Genomic DNA, 25,410 nt, shown 5'->3' with positions numbered 1-25,410 from the left:
TCGTTGAAGCACGTCACTCTGGGAAATGGCAGTGTAGGTTGTTGGTTGTTGATGCTACTTGTGTTTTGTTTCATCTTGACAATGACTAGAAACCCCAATATTATAAACATGAGCTCTCGATAAGATCAATATTAGAAAAGGCAGAAAAAAGCGCATTAATGCATGATGACTGCCTTATTTAGTCTGTCTACTATACACTATGTTCTGATACATACGACCCTTTGAGGCGCATGAAGGATTTTAGGCCACATGAATAACGCATAAAGTGAAATTAGATTTGCAATGTGCATCAAAGTGAATATATTGTGTCAATAAGACAATTGTCTGAGAAGAAAAGTACATCTGTGCACTGTTGGCAAGGCGAAGTGACACCGTGCGTGCGTGCAACAAAAACTGTGTGGAGCAGCCTTATATACTGTACAATATATTCGGCCTTTCCCATCTTGATCCAATCGCGCAGCGCGTGCAACGGAAGCACCGGAAACTCATTAGCAAACAGTTAAAATGTAATTAAGCTATCAGTCAGCCATAGTGTCCATAAATGAAGGATTTGGTTATTTCGTCGGGAAGGGATTAAAGAATTTCAGAAGAGGGTGGGAAGAGTCTGTGACTATCCTCAGCACCTCGTGAAGGGCACTAGATAGACGCTAGAAAGCTTGTGTCGATCTCCGCGGATCTCCTGACGGCACTCCGCCGAGTTGTAGCGTAGCCGTTAGCGCCGCTGTTATGGCAGCTCCAGTACCAAGAAGCAGCAGTAGAAGTGGCCACGCGATATGTCAAAAACACTCTCGAGTCTGTCTCTTTAGAAGGAGGAGGGAATGTTAAGGGGGAGCTATTCCTCTGAAAGCCCAGTCTCGGCTGCAACTGTCGAAATCTGTCCTTACAGTACTTTCCAGTCCATGTTTTCACTGTTTAAAAAATAAAAAAACTTATGATAGCCTCCATCACTGATTCAGCAGAAACAAGATCATTGGAATTATCAATATATAATACATGATAAAACTACAAATGCACAGAAGATGCGTGACAGGCAATCCACATTTTGACTGACGTGACTTTGCTGTATTACGACCTGCTAGGCAGTATTGAGGTCAACTCGTAGAGAGGCAACGTCATTACGAGCAAGTAGAAGTAGTCCGCAACATTAATAATCGTTGCGCAGAGGGAATATAAGTCTGTGAGTATTGTTGTGTGCTCTGTTTGTATGTGTTGCTGCTCCGTTGTTTGAAGGGGTTAGCATTACCGTAGCATTGAGCTAGCAGACGTCTGTCGGATCAATTTAAGTTGTTTGTTTGAACATGAGGTGATTTGTTTCATTTAAATTCATTTGTATTTATCATTTGCCATTCCTGGTCATTTATGATTGACAGGTTTCTGAAAGAACGTGCTGTGTTAAAATGTAATGTAGAAAATTGGTAGTAAGAATACTTAAGTCAACATTTACAGACACAAACAGTCGGCAGGACAAGATAACCTTTTGGTTTCTTTCTGTCCCGTGTGCGCGTGTCACTCCTCTTTTTTACCGTTCACTTTTAACAATTATCGATCGATCGATCGACAATTGTTAAAAACAGCAATTGGTTCACATGGCCTTCAATCCATCCATCCATCTTTCCATCCATCCATCTCTGCAGCATAGCGGACTTGGGTTTGAATCGCGGGTATGCACAGACCCCCACCAAATTACACAAAAATAACTCCACATGCATCAACAAAATGAATTTTCACTTGGGGTGTACTCACTTTTGTTGCCCGCACTTGAGGCATTAAAGGCTGAATTTTACTCGTTTTGAGGGGACAGCAAATCAACATTTTGATGACACAAGCTTTCTACATTCGAGCAAAGTGTGAAATCTTCAATGCGGTCTCACGAAGAGACATTATAAAATATTCACCAAAATGTGAGGGGCTTGTGCTGCAAAGGGAAGGCAGAAATTCCTTCTAGACCCCATGCGGCATACTTAAGTCACCTTTGTCTTTGTCTTGGGAGTTAATCTTTGCGAGTTCGAGGTAGAAAGGTGAACCATGTCCTCATCCTCCAAAAAAAAGGGGAAAGAGGAGAGCAGCAATAAGCAGAGAGGATCTCATCCGTCGTATAACAAGAGCTTTTTGACATACACTCCAGACCAACACACACTCGCGTACAGAATGTCTCAGGTCTAATTTTATTCCGAGTGATTTCCCAGGAGGGGCGTAGACAAGAGCCAAAGATTCAACACGTTGCCTGCTATTCTACTTGTGCACGGCATTCTGGTTTTAAAATCTGGCATGCTCTCTCTAGGCAAGTCAGAGCATGCACAGATCCCGTAAGATCACCGTAAGGGGTCCGTAATGCAAATTTGAAGCGTCGAAGCCCATTAATTGCGCTGGCCGGCCCATTTCGTTTCAACTGTTTTATTCAGCAGATGCTGATTAATAGACAGCGACGGTGCCCTCTTCCTCTTGTCTGTCATTTGCGAGGATGGCGGTTTGAATGAATTTGGGCACACAAAGTTATTAACATTCAAAAACAGAAGGGCCTCCAAGAATGTAGCGGGGCTAATTAAGATAGAACATTAACATCTTCACATTGGTCGACTTAAAAGAAGGCGTTCGGTTTCGGTGTATCTTCTTCCCCTCCTCATTTGCATATTTCCATTTAAATGTTCCATTTGCACGTGAAATTACCGACGATGACACGGGCTGATGTTTGCGGTGATTCGCCTTGCTCGTTTGTTTCAAACTGGGAGGTCTCAGGCTTGATTTCCCATTAAATGAACACATGGAGCGCTCTTATCGGAAGAAACCCGGCAGAAAATAAATGAAATGTGCCAATGTGTGTCTGCTCCAGCGGCAGAGATTAGAGCACCTCCATTTATTGGATTTTTTTCTTTTTCCCCCCTAAAAAAAGAATAATAGAATTCCTCCCACGGGAAGGTGGTCATACAGTTTCTCAGAACAACATGTATACAGTGGAACTTTGATTTAATGGACTAATTGGGGGTAGGGCTCTATCAGTTGGAACCGATTGGCCGTCGCATTGAAGTACTTTTTCATGGTCTCAAAACACCAAGTACAATACAAAGGATTGTTTTGTACTTTTTTCATAGCCTAACGATGCCCAGTATTAGGGGTGTGCCACGTATATGGCATACAGTGTGGGAGAAGCACGATACGCACATTTCATGGGGAAAAAAACTAAATTCAAAACGCTCTCTCTCTCAAGGATTTGACTGTATCATGTTGTCAGAAGCAATTAACAATGAAATGAAAGCCAAGCCCATCAGGAAATAAACTCCTGCGATATGGAAATATAATCTCTGTAAATCATGATTCATGCTCCTGGATTAATATACTGTGAATGGTCTAAGCAAACAGTGAAGTTTGTTCTTTGAGAGGCTAACATTACTCCATGAAGTGATCCGATCATAAAAAATGCATTGACAACGGTGTTGTCAGCCCAAAAAAAAAACAGAGGTTGTCAGTGGCAACGTAAGATGGCTGTCCTCTGGCTTGAACTGAGAGGGGCCTATTGATAGTCCATGAGTGGCCCCCACAAAAGATGATGTCACACGATAAATGTGGTCCCTTGTCGCATCTAATATATAAAAAGGAGCAATGCGGGAGGAGGTAGAAATATTTTGGGGGAAATGAGGCAAGCCTTTTCGATCCCTTCATATCATGGAGACGTCGACTGAAGATGACATCACCTCATTGCCACGCGTAATAAATGAACCGTCCGCGTGGCTAAATTACGACTAAAAGAACGGCAGATTCACAGACAAGTATCATTTTCCCTCGCAAGCACTCCTCCTTGCGCATATCGGGCTTTCGATGGCGTACAGGTTGAACACATATCCGTTCAGACTGAGGTCACAGTGCAAAAAAATCTGAAATGTATCAGATCTAGGACCACATATGAAAGTGACCCAAGTCGGATTTGAAAAAAAAAATCTGAATTGAGCAGTTCAGACGATCAAAAAACAAAAACAAAATCAGATACAGGTCACAGATGGACAAAAAAAAAAAATCTAATTTGGGTCACATTTTTCTGTCGTCTGAACGCAGCCGAACCAAACCTTCTTTGGTCAGATGGTTGGTGGCTTATTTAGCAGTCATAGTCAAGAAACAAGAACAAACCAGTTAACGTGTCTCGATTCCATACTCTGGAATGGAATAATTGAATTTACATGATTTCTAATAGGAAATGTTACTTTGGTTTTTATTCAATTTGATTTTGATGCAACTTTCCAGAACAGATTTGTCACAGAAACTGAGCTTGTATGTTTTCGGGTGGAAGCAAGAGATTAACGGTATTTTGGATGTAATTGAACGATCAATTAAACTTGTAAGGTACCACTGTGTGTATGACACAATAACACGACTGACCAACGGTGCACTTGATGATGATGAATCACGTGATGCCTGTCAACGGTTCATATTGGATGACTGCGACACTGTCGGTAAATAGATGCCCATATTTACCTTCAGTACCGCATTCATAAAATATGAACCGTTAACAAGCAATCAAAGTCACTGTCAAACACACCTAAGCAAACGCTCGCTCCAAACGGCAGCGAGGAGCACACTGAATGCTGTCAGCGCTGAACGGGAAGTTGTGTGTTGACGTTACGTCGGACCGATGTGTGGGTGCTTGTCTGCCGCTCGCTTTTTGGAGGAGAAGCTGCCAAAAGAAAAAAAAAAAAAAAAAACCTTCCCTCAGCCGTGACTGCCGTCAGCCGTGACTGCCGTCAGCCGTGACTGCCGTCAGCCTACCTGCGGTCCACACAAACGTATTTTAAATAGGCGGCACGCTGCCTATCAGGGATGCAGGAAGGGGACGGGCACGGCTTGCCTTGGGCTCTGCTGGCAGTAGCGTGGATCCACCAACCTTACACATTGTGCATCTGCACTTCGAAACGAATAAAGGAAAAAGTCCAAAGCGGTAAAGGAAATGAGTTTCTTGGGGAAAAGACAAATGTGGCTTTGGCTTGAAAACCTTATAGATAATTAACAGTGAAATTGGAAAGGATGACTGGAAGCTACGCAGGCAGCAACAATGCGGGAAGGGCTGCTACTTTTGGTGGACTGCAATACATCAATTTAACCCCCCCCCCCCCACACACACACACACACAATGTTGTATTCAACAAGTGAGCTTGTTTGTGACACGTTTGCTCTGTCAATTTTTTCGGACCGGGTATGAATATGATTGCAATTACAATGACAGTACTTGGATGAATGTAGTTAATAAATCATCTGATTAATTTTTTTAAAATATATCATGAATATCGTAACTTTCTCAAGTGCGGTGAAACACTGGACACCTTTTTTGGCCCCGCTGGGTAACAAAAGGCCCTTCTTAAATACCATCCCTCTGCATTTTAATGTTTTAAAAACTAAACTAAAACAGGATTCAACCGTGTCGCTAAGCCAACGACAACAAATGGAACACAGCCAGTCACTCTGCGATGACTGCTTGTGTCATTTTCCACGCATGGCTTTAATGGCGCTATTGTTGACAGCTTGAGGTTAGAGATTTGGTTTTGTTGTTGTTGTTGTTGTTTTTTTTTTTAAGAGCATATTTGCAGAGCGCTCCTTAATCCTCTTGCTCTGCCGCAAACAATTATCACTGAAGAACATTTGTTGGAAATTCCTAATCACATAAAAAATAAATAAATAAAAATGTCAGCGAGGTACGCTTCAAATTGTTGCATCAGATATCAGATATTCATTAAAAAAAATATGTAAAAATGCTTCTTTTTATGAAAAATTATTGAGATAATGGTCATTTCAATTTTACTTTCTGGCCAAGATAAGAAGCGTCCCAAAAAATATGATTTCCTTTTGAAGTTTGATAAAATCGTCAATTCTAGCTCATATCATATTCAATTTTAAAGAGATGGGTAAAAACTAAGTTAAATGTTAGTTAGGTTTTTTTTTTTCCCTCAGGGTGAAGAATGACAACTGAAAAGAAAATTTCACAAAAAAATAAATAAATAAATTAAAAAAAAGTATAAAAGAAAATGCTTTGTGTAATTGGTTCTAAAAATCTCAAAAGGTTTGAATATCACTAAATGAAGCTCTTGTTTTTCCACATTCAATGTACTGTATAACTTCCATCTTGTATGCATTGGAAATGGAGTTACTCGGATATTAATATTTCAAATGATGTCAACTTTTTCCGACACCCTCTATATCAACCTTAATGTTGCATTACAGTACAAGAAAAAAATATTTATATCTCGTGAGCCTGTCTTATACCAAAACGGCAACACATGACTCCAACTGTCAGTCACCAGCACGCCCACTGCTCCTTGTTCAAAATTAATCCCCTTCCAACACTTAAGACAACAAAATTTCCGCGGCTTTCCTATCTCCGACTCAACCAAAGGGCAAAAACCCCCCCCCAACAAATGTGCATCTCAATAATAAGCCTCCTGGAGCTCAACCAAATGAGAAGAAATAATAAAGAAGCAGGCTGCCAACCCATTAAAAATGTGCATCAACTATTGAAGAAGGTGCGGAGGCTGCCTGCTTGGATCCGAGCCTTTTTACAATGATAACAGGGAAGCATGCATGCTCATTGAACTGGCTAATTGGGGAATACGGAGCGACGCAATCAGGTGCTGAAGCGCAAGACTTATTGTTATTCACTGTCTTCCCATTTCGTTTGTAGACGAAACAGGACGCCAGACCTGCTTCCAGACGAAAACTTGAAATCACGAGATGAGATGATGTTTAAATCAAAACTAATTTTCCCACTCAAATCGTTTTTTTGGTTACACCCCTACGATGTCAAGTTGTTTAGTTTTAAAAAGAAATCCCAACATCAAATTGGATGTTTTTTTTAATGCAGGTTTGACATAATACTAATCCAAAATTAATTATGTGTTTATTTTAGTTTTTTTTTTCTTCTCAGTGTGTCCGTAATACTATTTTGTATTCGAAGCACACACTACCTTAAAAAAAGAAATAAAAGGAGGCATTTCAATCAATTTGACTCCCACACCATTTCAATATATCCAACTCCTCTGTTTATGTCTTAGTTCTGCTTCATAAATCTTGATTTTTTTTTTCTTCCCCCCCAGCCTAAGAAATATAGGCAATATATGTGACTGCAAATTAGAGCAGTAAATGGGAGGGAGAAGAAGTGGAAAAAAAAGAAATTATGGTAAAGGTTACTACGGTAATGAACCCTGATGTTTTTGTGGGATATTTTAACAGCCCCCTTCACTGAGTCAGAAAACATTTTACTGCCTTTCAACCCCCCCCCCCACAGACTCTGCAGCTTTGTGACTTGTAATTAATGCACTGCCTACATCACCGCCTTTCTTCCTCAATCACCTTTAGAGCTCCTTCAAACCGCCAAGCGGCCTCAGAGAGAGTGACCTCGACACCGTGGCTCGGCGAGATAACACTGACAATAAAAAGCACACAGGTACAACTTCCCGACGCGCATACACATGCATTGTGTTGTTCAACGGCAAGTGCAAGGTCTTTTTTTTTTTTTCCCAGGAGCATGAAAATGTTTTGTTTTATTTTTTTTTTTCTTGTAGAGGTAATCCATAAAAACAGCACAAATATTAAATGACAGATTTACAACCGGAAATGTTTTCTTTTCAGTCGCAATTAGATTTTTAAGTGGACCTCGTACCTGGTAGTTACGAGCTGCGACTCAACTTTTGACGTGACGAAAAGAGCACATGAAACACACCAAACTTTGAGTTAACATCCCGGAACTGCTGCTAATCGATCATCAAATTCAACTCTTGAGAAGTCAAAGGAGATCTAGACAGTTTATCAATGCTTTTGTGAATTTATTGCCTGCCTTTACGCCATCGCAGCAGCAGACGACGGGAGTTTGGCTGCTTGCACGCCGGCGTATACATGAAAGTACACTGGCTAGCCTGGTGTTTGCTAGCAGCTTGTATGACAGGCGGATGGATTTAAAATTAGATAAGAAGTGCAGAAAAACTAATAGATGTATGGCTGGACAAAAACTCTGCCATGAGTGAGCTCTCAGGGGAAAAAAATGAGATTCCATACCCATTTTTACGTGCTTTTAAAATATTTCCCCTTCCTTATGTCTGCTTTTAACACCTTGATGTGAGCACCATTAATGACCATTAGCACTTTCCACTCACAAAATGTACGCACATTCATTTAGGGAATCGGACCTATATTTATGGATCCTCATTCGTAACCACTCAACAAGGAATTTTAATGCATATGGGATGATCGGCACATCTTTGACAAAAGCAAATGGATAACTCAATAGTTACAAGACGCAAATGCCTCTAAATGAAGGATGCCGAACGGTTAAAAGGTGAAGGGAAGGCAGGCAGTGACGTCACTGTCCTCCCCCAGTGACTGACACGCGACGCGCCTCGAAACAAGACTTCATTTTGACACAAGATTTGAAGCCCCGTGTCAATTTGCCCATCTCCGCTGATTATCCTGACTGCCCTTATTTTCTGCCCCTGGTGCGTTTTAAAGGTCGTTCACATAAAGCCACACGGAAAAAGAATTCGGAGGGTAGTATGTTAAACCTACCCTGATTAAAAAAAAAAAACACCATGTGCTAAGTAACAAGTCAGCTCTATTGCTTGTGTTTGTGTGTACGTGCATTCAGGCGCACCACCATTGGAGGCGGACGGCTGTCGAGACGAACGGCCTTCATCCTAATTAGCGCTAATTATGTGTGCTGCCGATTAACTGCACAACTAGCGGTGAACTCCCCGGTTATCTTTCTGTCAGATGCGCACTTATTCCAAAACTGGATTTAGTCTGCATAGTTAAAAAATTTGAATGTTTTTTTTTTTCCCCCGCAAGTGACACAATTGAGACGTGTCACGGAAGCGAAAAAAGAATTTTCAGACCTTCAGATTGAATTCAAGATTGTTTCTAATGTGGGGAAAAAAATCACAAACCTGCCAATGAAGGAAGGGTTAAAAGTGATTCGTCATTAGTGGACAGAAATCAGAATTCAGAGTTGATCGAAAAAAAACACAATTTCTAACAGTTGGTTTAATTGCGCAACTTTTTTTTTTTCCAAACAATTCAGGAGCGCAGTGCACACGCACAATTCACTGACAGTGAAACTGCTGAAAGAGACCTTTATCGAACATTGTTTGGAGGTGAAACACGTCCTCGAGTAATTTGAGTAACTTGATTAAAAAGAAAAAAAATAAAAACGAGTTGTTTTTTTTTTCCCCCCAAATGCCTCTGTTTATTTACGCCAGTGGCCGGCATTAGCGGCTAGCCACTAGCCGCGAATGCAGGGTACATACCGACAAAATTTGCCAGACTACTTTTCAAAGGCAGTTTAATGAATGAATCTGCTTAGAGACGCGAGGAGCCAGGCCACGGCCGCCCGTTGCTTTGCCGAGGTACGTTCCAAGTGTCGCTGATCAATTGTATTTATTTTTTGCTGATTTCCACGACACAGCCTTCCTCGGAAACTGCTGAAGCAAACCTAAATATGAGGGCTGAAGTATCTCCGTGGCTCAAATCGACTGCTGTTATCAAATTCAGGCTCTTATGTGACTGTAAGAAAAAAACAGAAGTCATTAAGGTCACCTCTGTGTGTTTGCAGCTTTTACAGCTTCACTAAGTGAGTCTGTCAGTGCACTCCGCCCGTGTAGGGATGGCTATTGAATCCCCATAACAAATGAGCCCTTGGGGCTAAATTACCAAGTTAGATTAAGAAAATTAAGAAAATAGGTCTTTTAATCCTACCAAGTCCTTTTCTAATTTTCATTAAGAGTCAGACATTCATCTCCGAGGCCTAATCGTTATTCCCTCACCTGCCTGAGAGTCTGCTTCATCTCAGGATGTCGCGAAGCGCTTTGGCTTGTTGGTGGGTACTATTGAATCTCCTCCTCGGTGAAAAAAAAAAAACTCATCGGACTGCGTCTCTGCCAGATCTCAAGGAAGATGAGGTTGAGCATATGGATGATCTGAGGCAAACATGTCAGCCTGTCAAACTATCAGAACCAGCAGAAAGAAGCTGACGCTGCACTCAAGGGGTGGGGGAGGACAGTAAATCAATGGGAGTCCGGGAGAATTCACACAGTGACACTTTGACAGCATCTGTTTCACCTGAGGGACACTTTAACGGCCTCTCTCGAAGCACGGACGGCCTTGCATTAAAGCACAAACTGTACATTCAGATCCATACAGCGCGTACTTTGGAAGGAGAGCGAAGGCCCATGAACACGTCCCTCACTCGGGGACTTGAGTGCATTTCTTCAAGCAGGTTTAAGAAATAGCTCAAATCGTTCATTTACTCAGCTGTAGGCAGCACGAGACGTCTTTAGAGGCAAGGTGCGGCGCTTCAGTTTCCCACTGAACTTCCTTTTAATTGTATTCGGGAAATGTTATGCCGCCGGAAATACACGTTGGTCAAACCCCCGCATTTTGTCAACGCAAAATATGTGCGCTAGCTGCCAGGCTGAACATTTTTGGGCTAATGTTCGCATATGGTGAGCACAGTTAGCAATTAGCAACAGGATTCAGTTAGCAAGCTGACTGGCGATATAACAACTATATTTTGAGTTTCTGAAAGGTTTTGATGTCAATTGATACTTCCCTTCATGACAGAGTGGTCATGTTTAGCTGGATGACGTGCAACGACGAAAATGATGAAACATGAGTGTAAATATTATGCAATAAAATTTCCTCTTTTAAAATGCTGGTAGTAATGGGTGGCACAGTGGCCGACTGGTTAGCACATCCGACTCGCAGTGCAGAGGTGCAGTGTTCGATTCCGGCTTCGGCCTCCTCGTGTGGAGTTTGCATGTTCTCCCCGTGCCTGCGTGGGTTTTCTTTGGGTACTCAGGTTTCCTCCCACATTCTAAAAACATGCATGATTGAACACTCTACATTCTCCCTAGGTGTGAGTGTTCGCTTATGTGTGCCCTGCAATAGGCTGGCAACCGTTCAGGGTGTCCCCCGCCTACTGCCCGAAGACAGCTGGGATAGGCTCCAGCACTCCCCGCGACCCTTGTGAGGATAAAGTGGATTAGAAAATGGATGGATGGTAGTAATGTGACTTCAAAAACATGGCAGGCTTTCTTAAAGAGGCAGCTGCCCCATCATGACAGGGTGGACAGCACCTCTCAGTCGGCTCCTGTTCACACGTCACCCCAATAAGAACAAAAGCTATTGAAAAGTGAATGGATGGATGCGCCTATAATGTAGCTTCCTCCATTGTCACTTCTTGTTTATGCAATGGCCATGTGTCCCAATGCTTTTGTCCACATAAACAATCTGAGGGTCATCATTCCAGACAGAACAGAACATGAGTACACGGTAGTGGTGACGGAGACACCATTTCCATCGCGCTGTAATAATAACGAGTCAGCAATAATAGGACGCGGCGAAAACAATGCCTCAACTTGATTACGAACAGCAAACGTCGCAGCGTCGTTCGTCCAGCCATCTTCTCCAACGACAAGAGTTTTTTGAGTGATACACTCGCCACCGCGCTGATCGCAAATCAATGCAAACGGAAACAAGCGTTCTGCCCAGAGGCGAAAACTTTTTCATCTACATTATTCTGTAACCTCACACCCACACAAGCACACACTTGAGCATATGCTCACTCTTTTTGATGCAAAAAAAAAAAAAAACCGCAGCTCCATTTTCAAGTCAATACATTACTCACATGACCTTATCTTTCGGTGTAAACGCACAGGCGGACGGTTGTGTTAACTTCAGGGAAGTTTTGTTTTGACTGAAGAAGGAATATAAATTGTGTGACCTCAAAACAAGGACAGTGTATTGAGGAAAAAAAGAGGACTAGAATTCAATGTACACAGATTGACAAAGGAGAAAATGTAACATTCATCGCTTTGCGTTTCTTTGTCAACCAAACAATGAACTCAACTGCATCTGGTGTACGATTTAGGTTGCTAGGGCAACATGCCAACAAACGGCTGAAAGAGCGTTCTGTTGTGTTGGTTTATTTATTTTTTTGGGATAACCTTGCATTGCAGAAAATAAAAAATATGTCGCGAACTGGTCTGAAGGTGCGGCAAGGCTTTTACTTAAATATTTTACCTTTTTACTCAGGTGCGAGTGATGTACACAGTTTTTTGGAAAACCCTGAAATATGGAATCTAATCATAATGGAGGCAAAAAAAAAGGAAATAGTACTAAACATGAAAATTTTCCTCCCCTCGAGCATCAACAAGGTAAGTTTGGATGAACTTTAGAAATTTTCGGAAAGTTTAACCCTTTTTTTTTTTAACTTTTTATTTAAATAACTATCAGGCCTATGAAAAATAAGTATAAAACACATTTGTACTGTATTGGGTGTTTTTAGGCCACAGCGAAAAAAAAAAGTACTTTTCAATTTCCACACCACAATGCCATAAAAGAAGAGTCATCAAGAGAAGAGCTTTCGAAAGCAGATGTGTTTGCATCACCTTCGTTCATCGAATGATTTGTTGCTTGTTTTATTAGCCTCGTCCTTCCAGTGCAAACCAACCTTCGTACTAAAAGCACATTTTCATCAGTCACTCACCAGCGAGCCAAACCACCCGTCTGCCTCACTCACACACAGTCGACGGCTCGCGTTCTCCGTTGCATCGATAGCTTAAGAGCTCTCTCCAATGATACATGTGCGCGTGGGCTGCGCGTGAGGAGGCCAGAGTGTGCGCGATAGACGAGAACGTGGCAGGTAATTAAAAGTGTGATGAGTGGATAATTAAAAGAGGTTTCTGTCTTTTGAATATTTAATTGATTTTGACAGGTGACACACGCGCACACGCGGTCACATGTTGCTGTTGTTTCAAGGCCTTCATGAGGCCGGGATGTTTATGGAGATGTTGCGCACAACAGTCAAATGGGCAAAAAGACAAGAAGATGGAGAGCGATGGAGGAAGTGGGGAGAGAAGACAAACATGCTAAGAATGAATCACCGTCCGCGCCGCAAAGTGGACGTGCACACAAGCGCGCGTTTCTCTCGCCGACGTTGAGTGATGGACTCAGACAAGAGCAGCTGCTCCCTGACCGGTAGAAGTAGCGGAGCCCCGAATCAGGAAAGCGGGATTCCGCTTAAGGGCATTTCGGAAACAAAAGGTGGAGGGGTGAATTTGCTCATGCCGTTTTAATTTTCATTAGCATGCTTTGTCTGTATTTGCAAACTTTTGAGAACCTTTCCGTGCAGGTCTTGAAAGAGAGGCTAAAAAGTATTAGCATTATTCATACGCCGGCGCGCTAAAGTGTTTCGACTCGGCGCAGACGAGGGGAAGCTATTGTAAAAGCGGCGCACGTGTTTTTCTTCATCTGCACGTCTAATAATTGAGACCAAGGGGCCAATTAAGAGCAAAGGCTGATCTAATAGAGCTTGTTATGATCGTGTCTGTGTTCTGCCATATCTGGTTTTGCTATTCTTGGGATTTTATGCTGCTAGCAGTGCACAGCAATGCATGAAAAAAGTCATGTGGACGAGATCAGAGAAGTAAGACATTCATAGAGTAAGTCACTAGCTCAATGTTGACCACTTTCTTTACTAACCAAATAAACAGATGTAACAGAGAAGGAATTGTCCCATTTATACCATTTCTGTAGCGCCCATCCTCACAAGAGTCGTTGCAGGTAGTTATATGCTGCAGTTACAATGCGACTTGAGTACTTTTATCAAGAGGACATAAAAAGATGAAATAAAAATGAAGGTATGCCAAAATAAAAGTTGAAATTTCTATTATCTCCTAAGGGGAAAACGCTTTAAAATTTGGACAGCGTCCCAGAACAGTGTTGAAACTTGAAGGATTCACAGAAATTGGAAACGGTTGTCACATGTGTGTCTCACGGCGTTTAAGAGATTCTTTGTTGCCGCTCTTCCGCTCTGCTTCCAGCTGAAGGTCCCCTGAGCGCACCAGGCGGAGTAAGCTCCAGTCGTCGGGGAGCGTCATTAATACAGCCTCAGAGTCAATTGTCTCACCACTTCCTGCTTTTAAAAAAAGTTTTGTTTTCCCTACGCTCTGTGACAATAAATATCAGTAAATTTGGACCGCGGTCGCATGGGGAAGCAACCGTGGCGGATGTATCCATCACATACTGGATTTGAATTGAATAAATGAGAGTCAAATGACGCCGTCATCCACACTGCACCCACCTAATACGAGTAAGAACAAACAATGGCACAAACTTTTCACAGGAAGGCCCAAAACCAAGATTCAATCCCAGAACATCTTGACTGTGAGGCAATATGATTTTTTTTCAAGATCTTACAGCCCTAGTTGACAACAAAGCTAATAGCAACACAGAAGTTAGCTTTATACATGACATATTACACCAGAATGCAACATTAGAGTGTTTAACGAGAGGTTTGTTGTCAAAGTTACCGTATTTTCCGCAGTATAAGGCGCAGCTAAAACCATCCCATTTTCTCAAAAGCCCACGGTGCGCCTTATAATCTGATGCGACTCATATATGGATCAATATATTGATTTCTTGGACATAGTATTTTAAATGTTCTGTTAAGCGTTTGGTTACTGTGGCAGCGGTTGTGAGGGCGCTATATATAAAGCTTTACTGTATTGTATTGTATTCCCTTTAGCGTAGCTCCATCTAGTGGATGCATAACATAACCGCAGCCACTATTGTAGCTTCTATTCAATGCGTCCTATAATGCGGTGAAAACTGTTTTAAAATAGGCCATTCATTGAAGGTGCGCCTTATACTCCAAGGCACCTTACAGTGCGGAAAATACGGTGTACATATCAATAGCTAAGTAAGCTATTTCCATTACCAGAAAGGGTACACTTTCTCTTTCGGAATCAAAGCATCATGCAAGAGTTGATCTGTCAACAGTGTAAATCCTCCATGTGGTCTGATCAACTCCGAGAAATGGACCTCGAACCCATAATCATTTATTTGGAGCCGTACAGCATTTGTATTTGATCACCTTTGCTCTATGTGTGATTGACTGTCAAGGGTGCAACCCCTGCCACTAGACCAAAGTCAGCTGTGACAGGCTCCAGCTCAGCCATGACCCCAATCAGGGCAAGTGCTTTGAAAAATAAATGGATGAATCTTTTTCCACGTGGCTGCTTACGATCTCCACATTCTCATATGGCCCAAGGCTGGCCCGAGAAGGAGCATCAACAGTGAGCAACAACAAATTGCTTTCGGCATTGTCAACCATGAATATTCATCGTGTGACAGCGGGCCCTAAAGTGCTTTCTCCATCGTGCGATTCCTCCACGCAGACAATGAATAATAGGACTTGAAAATGCAATTAAAAGCGAGCACTCGTTCCCTTCCTGTGCCACATGTCGCTCCTCCACCGCAATCCCCCCCCCCCCCACAGCCCGTCCCGCCGCTGCCATGCACTAACAGCGGTAATATTAAAAATTGAACGAGTCATCTGATTTTCTTTTACTGCAAAATTCATGAAAAAATAAGGTACAAGGAGAACAGAACGCTTGAAAGAAAGTATTTTCAAAGTGGATTAGCGATCTACGGTTTCGGCCAGACATATTGGAAGCTTATGTGCGTACGCCAAGGGATGAAAAGTCTGAATGTAAGATTTCCTGAATGTAAACTTTACACGGAGAATAAAATAATCCCCAAAGAAACACACACCTCTCTCGTTAATAGATGCCTCATTTTTCAATCAAGGGAACCCAAGAGACGCTGTAATGATCTGAGTTCGGAGATGTTATCGTTCACGCACCGACGTTACAGACTCGCCGAGCATATTTGATTTGATCAAAACTTGGCTTGTTGTCAACGGGTTCTCTGCTCGGTATTAATGATGAAAGGCTTTAATGACTGCCGTTGAAATTGCCTCTGACATGTGATCGCTCCGTAATATTATGTGCATCCGTGTTCATTCGGAGGAGATAGGCCGCTTTTTTGTTTTTTTTTTTTGCTCCTTTGAGTCTGTGTCGTTTTGTGCTTTTTTTTTTTCCGCTGCAGTCTATGATTATATTCCTTTTGCTTTAAACTCCAGTTCCAGTCGAAAGATAAATGATGGTAGCATTGTTTGTGCAAATAAAGCCCAACTCTCACATACTGCCAGTGCTTTAGCTAACCAAAACAGTAGCACCTATCGAGTCATGTAAGGCAGGGGTATTCAAGCTCATTTTTGTCGCGGGCCACTTTAAAGTTACGTTTTCCCTCGGAGGGCCTTTGTGACAGAGAAACCAAATAAATGTTTAATCGTCTCATCGTATCATTACTTCTACACAACAAATTGGTGGCTTCCTCGTTTTGAAATCACTCAAGTCAACTACATAGTTTGCTCAAGAATGCGTAAACAGGGAAACAAAATTACTGCAAGATCTCAACGTTATTTATAACACATGACAATTTGACATTTCCATAGCAGATGTTAGCACGGATCATTGAAGTTGACATCCAGGATTTGCTTTCACGGGCCACATAAAAGAACGTGGTGGGCCGGATCTGGCCCCCGGGCCTTGAGTTTGACACCAACGATGTAAAGAATCTTTCAGATGAATTGAAACGTGGAGTGTTACATCCAAAAATAAAAATATTCTTTTTCCACGTTATTTATGATTAACTTCTTTGATAACCAATTCTCCCCCCCCCCAAAAAATATATATATATATATATATAATCATAATCTTGGGCCGTACATTGTTTAAGTAATTTTCGTCGACCACTTTTTATTTCTTTGCCTCGCTTTTAAATGTCTTCAAATTCTTGTTTTGTTTGACTGTCTTAAATTAGTTTGCCTTGAAATGTTGCATTTTAACAACGTGAAGCACATTGAGTTACCTTGTGTCTGAAATGTGCTTCATCAATACAGCTCCCGTGCCTTATGTTCTATTCAGACTTGCACTCATAAAGGGCTCCTCTCCTGCGTTTGATCAAAAAGCTGTGACCGTCAACCGCCGCTACTTAAGCGAACCGTCACGTGACCAAACCAGGAAACAGGTGGGCGGACTTCCTTTACGCGCGACGTTATCGCGCTGATATACTACGGGCTGATGACATGAAGGAGTTAAACTACCGTGATGAGATAAAGTTACCGTTAGCTTGCACAAATACGACGTTTGACGAGAGTCAACCGGTGTTCTCATTCGACCAGCTCCTGTCGATGAGCTGCTTGTTGTTGGGTATCGAGAGACATACATTGACTACTTTTGGGTCAGAGTGTCTTGTGTTTTATCAAAAATACAGATTACAAAGTTTAGATTAACAAGTGCCTTGCTCAAGAGCACTTCCCGTCCCTTGGAAAGAGCTTTAAAATGGCCTGTTGTCACAGGCCATATTTGCCCAGCACGAAGCTTGGCAATGACAGCTCAGACAGCAGGTGGAAATAATAAACACACAAAAAAAGGAGGTTTGTTTGGAGAGGCGGAAATACATCATAATCATAAGGCCCTTGGCTATTGTTATCCAGTGTTTCAGCGCATGACTCCGACGGCACCAAAGGACGCAGCCTTCTCAAGTGTCACAAAGGCAACATTGTTTTTCTCCTCTGGCATGTCAGCGGGATGCCGCATAAATAGGTACAATTAAGGTGACTAAATTTAGGTCACATTGCAAAAAAAAATAACCGAGAGAAATTACCGGGTACGGGAGGATCTATCGACAGTTATTTTAGCCGTGAGATTGAACGGGAAATAACGGAGCAAAGGGTGGAAAAATAAACATCTATTTAAAAGATGAGCGAGATAATAAAAGTGGAAATGGACAAGTTTACAATGGAGAGCGTTTATTCGGGTCTTTGGCAGAGCATTAGGGGAGCAAAGGGAGTCATTCAATTATGCAGGAAAAAGATGGAGAAAGAAGAGGGAGGAGAGTGAAAGTGCATGGTGAGGGTATACTAAAAAATCATCAAGATGAGGCAGATATCCAAAAGACATTTGGCTTCGGGGTTCTATTAAGGAATGGGCATTTTAACCATTTATTTCACAATTGTGTGGAACTGATTGTTAATTAATTGTGTTACATCGCACATCCTATTTCATCCGCGTGGACCTTAGCGATGGCAGCCTTATTCTGATCATATTGACGCTGCCATGGAAACAGGCGTTCAGAACAGTCAGTGGGAGCTTCTTCAAATCCGACAAAATAAAAAAGGGGGAAATAGTTTACCGAGGATCTCCAGGTTAACACACAAGTTAAAATATGTGGAAACTTGCTATAAACTCTCTGGTTAAAGTCCCTGTAAAGCAAAACAAACAAACATACATTGTCAATTGTAAATCTAACACACCCTAGAGGAATTGGTGAACAACCCTGGCAAAGAGGAATCAGGCAAGATTATAAAACAAGTCTTACAAATCAAGCCTCTGTCTCTGCTCTCAAACGATGTGGGCGTGTCCGCTGAGTAATTAAATCTTTCAATGCCCTCATGCCTACATGCTTGAGCCATGGAAATATAACTGCTTAAGTCCTGCGGTGGTTGAAATACATCACACAATGCTGCTTAGGAATATAAACAATGAAAATTTCTTTTCACTGTGTCATCCTAGCTAGCGGCATGTTGTAGTTTGTAATTACAATTGCGCCGGATAAACAGCAATGCAAACAAAGGTACAAAGTTCCTCATGCCAGATGCCCAAGTGCTTCACAATGCACCATTTTAGCAATGCACAAAAAATGGAGAAAAAAAAAAAACATCAAGAAAACTGAAATGGTGAAATGGAGTACTACACCTCCGCCGTTCAGTACTTCATCTAAATAAATAAGTCTTTGCATATTTACACTGATTATCTTGAAACATGTATAAACATGAAACTGTATCGATAGTTTTTTGTTGTTTTTTTTTTTTCACCATGAACCACGGACATTTTGTAAGTTTGAAGGATTTTGACAGGTCTTCTTCGAGCCATCAATTCTAAAAGAGAGCAGAATGACGATCTCTATTTATCTTTAATTCTCGTAATGTTGCCTGACTAAAAGCTCATATTAACGCACGAGTGGAAAGTACACTGCAAATGAAGATGTACTGCATTGGCATTTTCACCAAACAAGTCAGACAAGCCATTTTAGCCTTGCAGGAAAGAGGCTGTTCGGGGGGAGAACTAATGTCGGAGACATTACGATAATTGAAACACAGCTGGCATAAAACCCAGCACGCCAGTGGTTTTGTGATTAATGTAAAATTAGCTTCCTAAATGTGCTTGAAATGTTTGGAGAGGCTCCGATTTGGTTTTGGACTCCATTTTTTTTTTTTTTTTAATATGCATGTCGCACAAGTCGGTTAAAAACAAAAATAAGGATGATATGTAATGGAAGTTGCGTGGGAACACTGATATAAAAGTCTGACAGTGATAACGCAGAATAGATCTCCATAATAACTTCTTTTGCTCTCTTTTCCGCTAAAGGCTGAGACAGCCAGATAAATCCTGCAGGTAAATGACAGATGGATTCAGGGAGAATTGTGGAAAACTGATGAAATGATACATGCTCCAACGCTTACAAACAAAAGTCTGAATGCATTTAATATCACGTTAACTCAGATGGCAAAGGCGATTGGCACTCAGTGGAGTGGAGACATCCATCAGGGCCAAACAATTCCAATTGGAACAAGTGCCAAATTACACGTCTTTCAAAATTGAATTTTCCTGCGCAGGCCAACATTTTGTCATTGCGATTAAAGCATTATTTATTGACAAATTAGAGAAAGCGCATTAAATTCTTTCTTGAACCACGCGCCAACAAGGAAAAAGTTGCTCGGAAAATAATTCATCCACTTTCTGTTGCGCTTGTTCTGATTGCTGGAGCGTGTTACAGCTGACTTTGAATTAGAGGCAGATAACACAATTGGTCACCAGCATTCCTTGTAAATCAGTTTAAAATGTATTTCTATAATAAGTGGCATGTTTGGTAAGCATGTTTGTTGCCCACCTGTGCTTGTGTGAAACGTGGGCTTTGGCTATAGGGTCATGCTGTTCTATTCATCATGCATGGTAGTGGTTGTCATCACTAAGTGGTGGAATGTGTGATTGCGTTGATTCGAAGAGTTTCCAGGTTGGACTAAACAAAATAACTAAAGCTAAAATTGAAAAAGCATTTTTGTTACTTTTAAAAAAAAAAAGAGAGAGAGAGAGAGAGAGAGAGAGAGAGAGAGAGAGAGAGAGAGAGAGAGAGAGAGAGAGAGAGAGCGAGAGCGAGACCGAGAGAAAGAGAGAGAAGTAACTGAAACTACATTAAATGTTTATGAAAATAACTACAACAATAATTATAGCTAGCTAGTTAGATAGCTAGACAGCTACATTACTAGCAGCTAGACAGCTAGATAGTTGGATAGATACATACAGTAAATAGATAGACAGATAATTGCTAGCTAAATAGCTAGACGGCTAGCTGACTAGATAGCTAGCTAGCTAGATAGATAGAAAGCTAGAGATATGTATCTGTGCGCCCTTATGTTTTCAGCAAAAGAAGCAGTTGTTTCTACGGATTTTCACCAAAATGTGACATCATTCGCGAAAACACAAGGCTGGCACACGAAAGAGACAAACAAACATTTGGCACATGGCTCTTTTTGCAGCCATATGCCTTAAAATGCCCGGCCTGTTTCCCTAATCTTTAAAGTAACCAAATCATATCATTGGGAAGAGAGTCACATACACTATCTAAGCCCCTGCGACTCCAGAGATTTAGTTCCAGACACAATGGATTGAGAAGAGCTTAAACTCCTAAACTCAACACTCATTTCTTGTTTTCAAGTATTTCTGCTACCTCCAGTGACAGTGATTCCCACATCCCCACCGCTGCTGTGGCTGCCGTGAGAAAGTGGCACTGTCAAAGTTAGAGAAGCGTCCAAATGGCCGGTTGAATTTGTGATATGTGGCGGGATTAGACGATACTTCTTTTCACTCGCTCCACGATTTTTTGTTTGTTTGTTTGTTTTTGGGCTTGCCAGTGTAACACACACTCGCATACGCGCACGCACCTGTTCTCAAAGCTCAGATACCGAGAAAATTCCTTCTGTTTGGGGTTCAGACCTCTTTTGTGTGTGTAATGGAAAGCGGGATAATGAATTGTCTCCCACTGTTAAAGCCATGTGTGACAAATGAAAATAAATGAATGTCAAAACACATGCGCGCTCGCCCATATTTTTGCAGCATATGGCCAAGCAGACATACGCCTCCCAAAAAAAATAAGATTAAAAAAAATCACTGTCCATTCCCGCCATGCTCCTGCATAGATCACCGGCTTTATTTGATCATTATCATCAGGAGGGTTCTAAATCTGCACACCTTGGCTCTGTTTTTCGACACCTCTTCATCACATTCACTTCACGTCCATCTGCCACAGGCCTCCAAGCTAATTAAAGGCAGCGCCTCGCTTCTCGCCGCCCGGGGCTGCGGGGCTCACCGCTAAAATATACATCAGCCGGGTCAGCCGCCAGAGTCATCCCGAAGTTTTGACCGCCGCTGGACATCTGTGACCAAAACAGAGCTCAAACGTCAGATCGGATATTATGAGGTATAAATACTTAGTGACTATACTTTTAAGTCGATTTTTTTTTTCACGTATCTGTTCTTTATTTGAGGACAACTGTCCTTTCTTGGTTACCTTGTTAGGCTTCCTTATCCATTAAAAGAATGATTTAAAGATATTTGTGGTGACCCCTTTGCCCTTTCTTTATGACAGCATACACCTTCGGTTTCGCTGTCAACTGGGGAGGGGTAATCTGTAAGCATCAACTCAGGCCTTGTCTACACGTAGCCGGGTATTTTATAAACGGGAGCTATTTTTCTGTGGTTTGCCCCATCATCCACACATCTCCGGAGAGTTTTTTTTTTCCATTAAAAACCAAGATTTCTGAAAAATCCAGCCAAAGTGGGGATTTGCGGATATTTCCGGATCCGCGTTTGGCTGTGGACAGTCGTAAACTGGAGATTTACGTTGTCACTCTGCAACAAAAATGCTCTGACGTCATAGGCGCACTTATGTTTTCATGAGAGAGAGCATTGTCTTGACGTGCTTGTAAGTGTGCAGAAAAACGTGCTCATGCAGTATGGTATATGCCTTTTTTTTTTTAAATAAATGGTGCAGTGTGGATGGAATTTGTTTTCCAAGTGGAGTGTGGGGGAATATTTGCTTTTAAAAAAGCCGAGCTATGTGCCCACCAGGCCTCACTAGTCCAGGACCAGTTGCTGGGACACTAATGATTTGAAATTAGCATTGGAATGCTCAACAATGGGTACTTACATTCATGGTCCAGGGCCCTTGATGGGTATAGCCCGGCGTGTCATAACAACTAACTGACTTGAAATTGACCATAACAACACAAAAAAGGTCATCATATTCACCGTAGCATTTTATAATTTGGTGAAATGTATTTATTTTTTAATGTGGTTTGGTTTAAATAGAATTTACTGATAAAGTCTTGATGTAATAAACACATTTATGTTGTACTTTAATGCATTTAAAACCTAAAATCAGGGTGCGGCGACGCCGGAGGACGATTAAATTCAGTACCTGCGTGTGCGAGGACGCACAGCGGGGTTTTTGGAGTGCGGACACCCTGGACATAAAGTGCAAGCTGTGTTGCGAGGGGCTGAAAAGACAGCGAGACAGAGCACCGAACGGATCAATAAACTTCATAAACGGCATCATCATTTTGACCACCGCCAAGATAGCCAACCGCCAGGCGCCATCTGGCCTCGTCTCGCCGGACGGCGGGATCGACCAGCGTCACCTCACAACCCACACACACACACACACATTGTCAGTAAGCTCACAATCTACACATGACTGCACGCTGAGAGTTTTCCGGCCAGGTATATGTAAGTGAGATATAGTCTTTGGAGACAGATTGTGTTTGTGTGCCTTCTTTGCTGAGGAACCGTTTACGGCTTCCTCGACAATATATCCTCCCATGGCGTATTGACCGTAAAAAGGGACAGAAAATGCGAACGCACCAAGGGAACGTGGCGATATAAAGAATAATTTGGAGGCAGAAAAGCCGAGATGCAAGGGGATGGAGAGGTGAGGTTGGAGGGGGATTGGGGGGGGATGGGGGGGGCGCTTCTTGTCAAGACAAGAGAGGAGCTGTGAAGAAAGGTGCAAATTAGTCTTATGAAGGTTCAAAGGAAGTGCCATGCACGAGTCTTCAAACGGCTTGCGTGAGCACGAGTGTGTGTGCATGTGTGGGCGGCAAGCCAATCAGGGAAATGTCATTTCAAGATGAAGAAATAAAAGTTTCTGTCCAGATTATTCTCATGCTTGAAGAGGCAGCGGGATCGAGCGTCTTGGAGGAAAATGAGATGCTGACATGTGTGTCAAACTAATCAGAGCACAGAAACCTTGCGCCGGCATCACACAGCCCTCAGTTGATTACACGAGCGCATCATCACAACAATTGGATGATGGATAAAAAGGACAAGGTCTTGTGTTTACTTTGGGTTGATTGACTCCTCAACAAATAAATTGTTTGAGCAGGAAAATAAAACATAGCACAGAACAGTGGATAGTGGATTTTCAATCTGCCATTTTGCATTTTTTTCCCCCCTAAGAGTGACGCACGTGCCGCTCTTGATGACGTAGAACGGAACAAGGTCTAGCGGTCTATCAAGCAGGTGTGTTGTTTATTTTTATTATTATTTTTTTTTTTTTCCTTTCAAACATGAGGTACCAAAACTACAGTACTCCTTGACCGCGTTTCAGTCCTAGACACAACGTAAACAACTTCCGTGGGCTGCCGAGAACGTCTCATGCTAACAATGACTGTTGAGGATAATGGCGGTGAAGAAAAGCGAACAGACGCAGAAACACAGGCCTGTCTCCCGGTATTTCATCCATGCTCTTGACTTTTCGCTAAAATGTCCACTGCACTGAGGGATTTCTGGAGGAGCTGCACGAACTTTCTCCAAACATCCATATGTCATGTGCGCTTGCTTATACCATCTCACGCTAACACGAGTGGCTTGGATAACCACGGTAACAAACGCCGGCATGTCATCCGCGTTCTTGAGCCTATGCTAAGGCTTTTGGCCACTGCACGTATTGATGTCCGCAGAAGCGGCACTTCCATAAGAGCTCCTGCGCGCTTGCAGATGTCGCCTTGTGCAACTACTATCGGCGCGGACGACGGCGAAAAGAGAACCTAGCAAGGAATCAATGGGGGGGGGGGGGGTTGTCTTTGTAATTGCCTCGCTTTGCTTTCTTTTGTCCGTCATTTGCTCAACAGCATGTGAAATTGATTTGCAATCGTTACGGCTTCCTAACGGAACGGGTTGCTATCGCAAAAATGTGGTTGGCTCGGACTTACACTGTGATGATTATTCATTCCGCATTTTTGAGGGGGGGGGGCTGTGTATTGCTCAAGGATATTCAACTGAGTAGGTCAGTATATTTTCAAGGACATATGGGTTAAGAGGGAAAGTGATGCATTTCCCTCTCGTTCACCGACAACATGTGAGGCATTAAGTGCAGCTCCCTCTTACCAATGTCACCGGCAAACATTTTGAATGAAAAAAAAAAAAAAAAAGACACATTTCCAACTGCATCAAATGAAATGTTATCCAGCGAGAGAACCGTTCCAGAAACATATAACCGAAGGGAAGGCTGCATTTAATTTACACTAGGTGGACATCTGTCCATTACGGGTTGTGTAAATGGAGGGAAAATATGGAGTCGATCCAATATTTTGCTTCTATAACAGCTTCAACTCTTCTGAGAGCACCAGTGGAAATTCTGTGATGTGAGTCAGGGGTCAACGGCGACCGTCTTTGCGATGGATGGGAGGTGTTTGATGGGATTTAGGCCTGGGCTCTCAAGATCTTCTAATTGACTAAGGAAAAAAAAAAAAACCGTGTGTTGCAGTTTCACCTTTGCTTTAAGTGCTGTTCACGAAAGCCCCAAGTCGAAGTCATCAAACGATGAGCTAAATGAACAGAGCATCACATTCTCATGAAAATAATAATTGTTCTTTTATAACACCATGTAAGTTATCTTCCATTGTAAGCTACGCTTGAAATGATACGTAATAAAAATGAGTTTATTTGTTAATGAGCCCGTAGAGCTTCGGGGAAGTGCCATTAAAGGAGTGAAAAAGCAGCCGACTGACCATTTACGTGCACAGAGAGGCCACAGACAATCTCATTCCATAGCACGCCCGGGAGCAGTTAGTGCTCTTAATGGTTAGTTATGCCGGCACGCGACGCATCTTCACATCCTTCACCGACAAGAGCGTTCCAGCTGCACATTTTTATCAAAATCGATTTCGGCCGAGACTTGAATCTGTCGGGTTTCATTCTGGAGGGGGAAACGTGATGTCAAATGAAAAAGGTTGCGGTATTCATGACCTTTGTGGTAAACGTGTCCCTTGATATAAAGTGAACCCCCGGGTCGTCGGATAAGTTGCAGATCCATCTGGTTTAAGTGAAAATATAACACAGAGAGAGCGTACGCTAAAACCAACTGTGAATTTATTTTGAAAATTCTTTTTAATCGCACCTATAAAACGGATAGATACCG

The 25,410-nt window shown here is 42.2% G+C and overlaps 1 protein-coding gene across 1 annotated transcript in view; it reads right to left on the bottom strand.

Moving 5' to 3' along the window:
• The window catches only part of sdk1b (sidekick cell adhesion molecule 1b), a 233,948-nt gene that overhangs the window by 128,269 nt on the left and 80,269 nt on the right, over window positions 1–25,410 (bottom strand). The window lies entirely within an intron of this gene.

The sequence above is a fragment of the Hippocampus comes genome, unplaced genomic scaffold, assembly GCF_001891065.2.
Source record: "Hippocampus comes isolate QL1 unplaced genomic scaffold, H_comes_QL1_v1.1 scaffold7, whole genome shotgun sequence".
In the NCBI taxonomy this organism is placed as follows: Eukaryota; Metazoa; Chordata; class Actinopteri; order Syngnathiformes; family Syngnathidae; genus Hippocampus; species Hippocampus comes.
The sequence above is the reverse complement of the archived record's forward strand: the minus strand, read 5'-3'. Positions and strand labels throughout refer to the sequence as shown.